We start from the raw sequence: 7,704 nt of genomic DNA, 5'->3' as shown, positions 1-7,704 counted from the left end.
TGTGTGTGTGTGTGTGTGTGTGTGTGTGTAGCATTGTGGTGGAAAAAGGATTTCGTCAAAATAATGAAGTCGTAGAAGTCGATATTTTTCGCCCTTTGGCCAATTTTGTCATTTTTGTTCAACATCTGTTGTTGTTATCTTTGTTGTTGTTATCGACCCAGCAACAGCTGGGCTCTTGTCCTTCTGTCCAATGCCATGTAGTGATAAGTGCAGGTTTGCTGCAGTTGCTGTAATGTTCCATAGAGTGTGTCGTCAATGTTAGGTCTCGGAGAGAGAAGGGTAACTCTGATGTCATTTAGGGCTGTGCAGTGGAACAGGTGATGATCCACAGTCTCATATGCATAGTCACACAAGGGACACATTGGGGGAAATTCTGGGTTTATTCTGTTCAGGTGGAAGTTGGGCGGTATATGTTCTGTTCGTAAGCGGAAGATCGTGGTCTCTTTCTTTCTCTGAAGGTGGTTGATATTGTCTTTCCTTTTTGTTGTGGTCATATGTTTGAAAACTGCTCTGCCTGTCTTTCTCAGGGCCCATTTGTCCACCCAGTCTTGTTTGTTGTTGTTTTTAAAAATGTGTATTTTATTTTATATTTTTCAACTGCCTCCGCTACCTTTGATTTACTTTTTTTCCCTCTGCCTCCACTAGCTGTATTTTATTTTATATTTTACACATCTCTTCTAGCTCTATTTTATTTTATATTTTTCAACCGTCCCCACTAGCTGTATTTTATTTTACATTTTCCAACCGTCTCCACTAGCTGTATTTTATGTTATATTTTTCAACTACCCCCACTAGCTGTATTTTATTTTATATTGTACAAAATTCTCTACTAGCTGTATTTTTTAAAATATATTTCCCAACGGTCTTCACAAGCTGTATTTTATTTTATATTTTCCATCCGTCTCCAATAGCTGTATTATATTTAATGTTTTACAACCGTCTCCACTACCTGTATTTTATTTTATATTTTTCAACCATCTCTAGTAGCTGTGTTTATTTTAAAAAATTAACAGCCTCCCTAGCTGTATTTTATTTTATATTTTCCAACCGTCTCCTCTAGCTGTTTTTTATTTTATATTTTTCTGCTGTCTCCACTAGCCTTATTTTATTTTATATTTTTTCAACAGTTTCTACTAGCTGTATTTATTTTATATTTTTTCAACCGTCTCTATTAGCTCTCCACTAACTGTATTTTATTATATATTTTTTCAACTGTTTCCACCAGCTGTACACAAGTTGTAGGGTACTGTATGAACATACAAAAAAAGACAAGACGGCACTAAAATAAATATCAGTGAGAAATAAACTCGCACAAAAAAGTCAAGGAACAAAAATTCAAAGAAAGATTACTGAAGAACAGTTTAACCGAATTTATTCATTTTTTCACGAAAGATGCTTTCGACTCTCTAGATTAAGTGTGAACAATTTCAGATTTCAACAACAACGAGAAGTTTATGTAAAATGAGTTTAACTCACACTGGTCGGATTTCGAAATTCTGAACAGCCTAAGTTCTTCATGAACATTGTCAATAGTGGTTGTAGCCACCCCCGTTTGATCAAACACTCGGCACAGCGTCGGAGCACGGACAGGACATGCCTTCAGAGAACTTGTTGGGGTAGGTTCTGCACTCCTGGACGAGGTAGCCCAAGAGTTGTTGAAGGTTTTGTGCAGGAGGGTGGTTGTCCCTTCTCCACCGGTCAATGTGATCCCAAATGTTCTCTGTTGGGTTCAAATCCGGACTACAAGCCGGTCAGTCCATGCAGGTGACAGCTTGCTGCTTCAGGAAGTCCCCCACGACGCGTGCGCGATATGGCGTGGCGTTGTCATCCTGCAGTACATCCTGGGGTCCAATCTGCTTCAGGGGAGGAACAGCAAGGGGACGCAGGATTTCGTCCCTGTACCTAGCCGAGGTCAAATTGTCCTGTATATGGTACACGGGGTCCTGTGGTGAGCTGAGAAGCCTCCCTATACCAGAACGGACCCTGCAAAGTAGGGCGCCACCTGCTGGATGCACTCAGGGTGGAACAGCTCTCCTCGGTGCCTCCAGACGTGGGCTCGCCTGTCTGGGAGCAGCAAGTTGAATCTGGATTCGTCCGAGAAGACTACCTGGTCTCACTGACAATGTGTCCACTGTTATTGGCGAGCAGGCCACGCCGGGCGAGCTGCTTTGTTGGGCGGCGTGTGCCTTGGGCGCCTGGCAGGGACACGAGAAGCTAACCTGGCTCTACGGATACCGTCTCCTCGCTCTCGTGGACACTGGCTGTCACCCGTAGTTGGTCCCTGATGCCGTTTGCAGTGGTGGTTCGTGACGTCACGGCCTGTTTGACGATGAACCGGTCGACGCTGTTGTTGGTCAAACGGAGCGATCCTGGTCGAGGCCTGTCCGGGACCCTTCCGGTCGCTCGCCATCGTTCTTGCAGCCTCTATATGACTGATGGAGACACCCCAAATCGATGTGCAACAAATGGGAACGTGGAGCCATCTTGGAGCCAGGTAAGGGCTCGTCCTCGGTCGACGTCAGGCAGCGAGTGTTGTTGGACCATCGTGTTGTAATAAAACATGGCTAAAAAACGCTGGCTTATAAAGGGTTGTAAGTGAGCAATATTCACAGCTAAGACATCTGTTTAGCACGTGCCAAGCTTAGTTTTAGCTAACAGTCCCTATGCCAATGTTGCTGAGTCAGAGAAATTTAGTCCATTTTTCATTCTTTTCGGCTGTGTTTCAGAATGCCCTGCGCCGTCGCAATGAAGGTGGTGCAGGCAAATTTGACATACAGGCAAACTGTGTCTAGTCGTCAGTGCGTGTGCCAAGTTTGGTTGACTGATCATAACGGGTTTGTGAGATAATGAAGTTTGAATTTGACAGGTGAAAACACAAGCTGTTCCATGACTTTTTTTGGCGAGTTTATTACGATGGAGTTTTGCCGAACACAAAGCAAATTTAGTGGTTCCGTTGCTGAAAACAGTCCAACGAGCTTTTGAACAGAAAGAAAATAGTAGCGTTGATCATTTTAAAAAACTGTTGAAGATTCCATACTGCGCAGCAATCTTTGGCTGAATATTGATGTCATGGTCACTATTTTTAATACTGGGGATTCATTTTGTCAAAGACAAACTAAGGTTTACAAAATGGAGCGTCATGTGTCCTGCAGCATAACTAAATTGTCTCAAACACATCATTCTTGATTGTTTTACGGGTTTGGAAGAGGAGAAGCTTGCGGTTACAACGATACTAAACATGTTAGGGTCACGCGGAGACACGTTGTTGTCATCACCGTCTAGTTATGGGCTCGTTTGGGGCTCATTTGGTGAAAAAAGGGCTTTACTTTGAGGAAGGTACCCTTATAGAAATTATCGTAAAAACGATTTTAAAAATTATTTTCAAATGGAGGTCAGGGGGTATCGGTTCCTAAGATATTCAGGTAGATATCTACCCGAAAATGTAAAAGGTTGAAAATCTATATTTTGACCCAAACATCGTATTTTGAAGACCCATGCCTTCCTTTAAATTTAAATGTGAGGCAGCGTGGTGGAATCAGGCTCTCGTCAAAATAATAAACTTGCATTTTTCCGCAGGTTTGTGAATTTTTATCAAAGTTTTGTTTTTTGACTCCACACCTTACATGCCCATTAAAGAACTTATTTCTGGTTGTATTTTTCTGAAAAGCACTGATTAAAGGCACAAAAATGTAAATCTTCGGTTACCATAGACTCTTAAGCTAAGGAAATAACTCATCTTTGGCGGCCATTTTCTCACTAATTTTACCTCTGAAAACAGGTGACCCCCACCTCCTTCTTTCGCAAATATCTCGACTTGTATTCAAGATAAATGTATATTCTTTTCATCCAAATAAAGAAAAGTGAATAAGCTTTATGATGATACCAATAACTCTACATGCCCAAAAATTGACGAGAGCCTGATTCCACCACGCTGCCTCACAAATACGTTGGTTTGAATGTGAAGGCTTGCGTGTGATCAAAGCTCAAATAACCAGACGGTTTTACGAACACTTTACCGAGTCTCTTACTTTACTTTGACTTTTATCCGCCGCTTATACCCTTTTGGGTGTCGCAGGAAGAAAGAGACGTCTCTCTGTCGCCAGCCGGAGAGCTTGGGTCAGGGAGATGCCGTGGGTGGTTAATGTTTCCCTGACTCCATCTATCCTGGTCTTTCTTGGTCGCCCTCTAGCCTTGTTGCCATCGAATTTTTAAAAAAATATAGGCACGTTGTGCTGGGTGGTGTTTTGGTAATCGCATGAGATGTCCGAACCATTTGATACTTTGGTGTTGGATGTGATGCATGACATCATTTGTTCCCACCATTTCTCTGATTACTGAGTTTCTGATTTTGTCTCGCCTGGTCTTGTTTACTGCTTTTCTAAGGCATCAAATTTCACATGTTGTAAATCTTTGTTGTAATGTCTTGTTCGTGGTCCATGTTTGGCATTGAGGTAACTGTTGGGATGAATATGGTGTTGATCATTTTGAGTTTTGTTGTTATGGGGAAGTTAGGATGTTTCAGTCGTGGAGTAAGCTGGTAACTAACATTATTGGCCTTTTGTACTCATGTTTCAATTTCTCTGTTTAGTCACCCATCCTCTGTGAATATACTTCCGAGGTACTTAAATTCTTGGACCTGTATGAGACAGTTGCTTTTGACAGTGTATCCAAGAGTGGTCCTGGCTTTCTGCTTACTTTCATTGTCACTTTTTTTAAATGTTGATCTTCATGTCGTAGTTGTTCCATTCTTCGTTTACTCTGGTGGTGTGGTGTTGGACACTTCGTGAGTCTCACCGCCCGAAATGTCTTTTTTTTCATCTCGAGGGTGATAAAACCACAGTCCTCTTTGATCCTCCACACTTAATTAAGAATTACAAATAATTTGATCTACCTCAATTTCTGTAGGTCTACTCATCATGATGATACTGCGAGCTGGGCAGTTATTAAAAATTTGTATCGAAAAGACAATGCCTTAGGTTTATTCAGGGTGGCACCCAAGTTAACCAACTGTGTGTCAAGTTTTGGACGACAAAGGGTTTGTTTGGCTGTGCACGTGCTTAGTTGCAGTGTAACAAAAGCAATTAAGACACTATAGTCTATGTATCTCGGAATTTAATCCTTTGTCTGACATCGCTATATCTGATTTCTGCAATGACTTTAATGATCTTTTCAACGTTTTCAATTCCTCACTTGTGTCATTCTCTGCCGAATATCGTAACCCAATCACAACTACATCACAGCACCACGAATGTTTGAGGCAGGCACTTCTGTGGTTGAAACATAATTTATGAAGTTTGGCCCCGAAGACAAACGGATAGTTGCAAAAGCATTACTGTGAACTGTGAGTAAGTTTTTTTTTATAGTAGAGGTTTTTCGGCGCTCGAAACTACTTAAGGTCATATGAGCGCCAAGAGGTGGATGTCAACAGAGAAGTCAAAATGGGGAATCAGGCTTACTCTGCTGACCTCTCTAGCTTCAACAGCACAAAGTCTGCTTCGGCTATCAAGGCCCACTTGAAATAGCAGGTCACAAGAGTGTGACAAACATACAAAAGAAGTAGAGGAAAATGAATGACGATAGTAAGGATCAGGAAAGAAAGAGCTGCAGTTCCTTGTTGCAGTTCAGGCACTGTTATGAGCGTGATATTGTTGAATCAGCCCATTTACAATTCTACTGTGCATAAGAACGAGAAATGTTTGGGAATGGCCTAAAGACACTTCACTCAGTGGCACCGCCCCCCCCCCCCTCCGGATCCACAACATCACTGCTTTGCAAGGTCTTGTGGCAGACATTGGGAGCTGTTAATGGAGGATTACTTACAAACTTACAGTGCTATCAAGATGAACTTGAAACTCTGTTCTCAGTCACCAGAGGAAAAGGTGGACATATCTTGACAATTTAGACCCCCCCTCCCCCAAAAATTTCATTTTCGTTTGAAGAGACAGATAATGGTCGACAAAATTATGATCACATGCATCGCCTTCAAGCAGTTCCGCAGAATTATGCAAATTTAGATGGCCAAATTATGCCCAAAAATGCAAAATTGTGCAAAAATTACGCAAGTTACCGTAACACCATTCGTGACATGTTTTGCACTTTTTTTCATCAAAGAATTTTCATGTTTTAGGTACAGAAAAATTGAAAACAGAGCATATCAGTATCAGTAATTGTTTTGTGTATTTGAAAAGAAAAAAATATAGATCTATATCAGTCAGAAAAAAAACAACCAAAAAGTATAATCTCTGTAACTTTCAGCTGTAGATCTAAATCTATAGAGGATGGAAAAATGTTTTAAAAAAAAAAAAAAAAGGACCTCTAGACCTCTGATGCTGGCACATCATTAAAACCACGGGACACCTGTCAAACATGAAACACCAGCAGACAGGAGAACAACTTTTGATAGATTGAAAAATTGAACATGCTCAAGGAACAAAATCCCAAAACCAAGACCAAGATCGTGTAACAAGGGAAATAACCAACTTGTCGTCTAAATGTGAATTATTACGGTGATTACTTCCCTTTAGTCATATCTCGGGGCGTTACTTAATTGTTTTTTGAAAAAAGGAACAAACACGTGAAAAAACGCTGTGAATCCATAATTATGCAAATGTTGCAGAATTACGCCAAAAAGAAGGCCGCAAAGTTCCATAATCCGACGGGGACAGCGCATCTCCTTCTAGCAGTCGCAGGGGTGTAGTGGATAGCTTTTCGATCAATCGAACGAGTATAAGAATTTCAGTTAAAACAAAGTTGCAATTCCGGTAGACCTTGAAAAAGAACACAGACGCATTGTTAATTTTGATATACATTAAAGATGCAAAGCACTTAAAAATGCAATTTCTGACGTAAATGGATACACTTTGAAGAAACGTTACGATGTAGTCTGCAAGGACTGTACAGGGATATTGGAAGATTCCTAATTTTCCCATGCAAGGCTCCTGACCCTCATCAGCCAGAAATAGTTTGAACATTGTCGTCACGGTGGCTTGAAAAAGCCCAGTTTTAAACTTGTGGAATTTGTTGGTTTGTTTGAACCTTTTTTTAAAAATCGCATTTTAAACCTTTGATGAAAGGGGTGGCGGCCGAAGCCTACTCTTATTGATTTTAGACCACCAAAGGATCTTTAACTTGCACAAATTGCACTCGGGCCCTCAGAGATTTTTCGCCCATGTCTGAGAAGGGTATGTGTAGACCTTTTCTACCTGAAGATCAGGGGTATGGCTGAAAGACAGCAGTAAGAAGGAGCCAAAGAGAAACATTAGAAAGGCTGCAGAAAGAGTCAGGAGCCCAGAGGAGGGGGCAAAGGAGGTGAGGGTGGGGCAGAAAGGAGAGACGAAAGCGGACGACAGAACAGTGCTAGAAACAGGAAAGGAGGTGAAAGGAGACAATTGTAGAGAAAAACATCTTTCAGTCGCTACCAAGATTCAAACCCAGGACCTTTGAATGAGAGGCCAACACCTTAACCTATAGGCCAGGAGAGCCCCGTCACCGACCTTGATTCTCCGCCAAAGTACAAAGGCCGAAGAAGGATTGTACCCTCTCCGTATTAACGGTCTCTGGCAGGAGCAGAGAGACGCAGAATCAGCCGTAAACCGTGGTTACTTAGGCCACTTTTGGAGAAAGCTTAAATAACATCTAGATGTGTTATCTTGTGTGTGTGTATGTGTTTGTGTGTGTGTGTGTGTGTGTGTGTGTGTATGTGTG

This window comes from Aplysia californica, unplaced genomic scaffold (genome assembly GCF_000002075.1).
Source record: "Aplysia californica isolate F4 #8 unplaced genomic scaffold, AplCal3.0 scaffold00062, whole genome shotgun sequence".
NCBI classification, from domain to species: Eukaryota; Metazoa; Mollusca; class Gastropoda; order Aplysiida; family Aplysiidae; genus Aplysia; species Aplysia californica.
Note: the sequence above shows the minus strand (reverse complement) of the source record.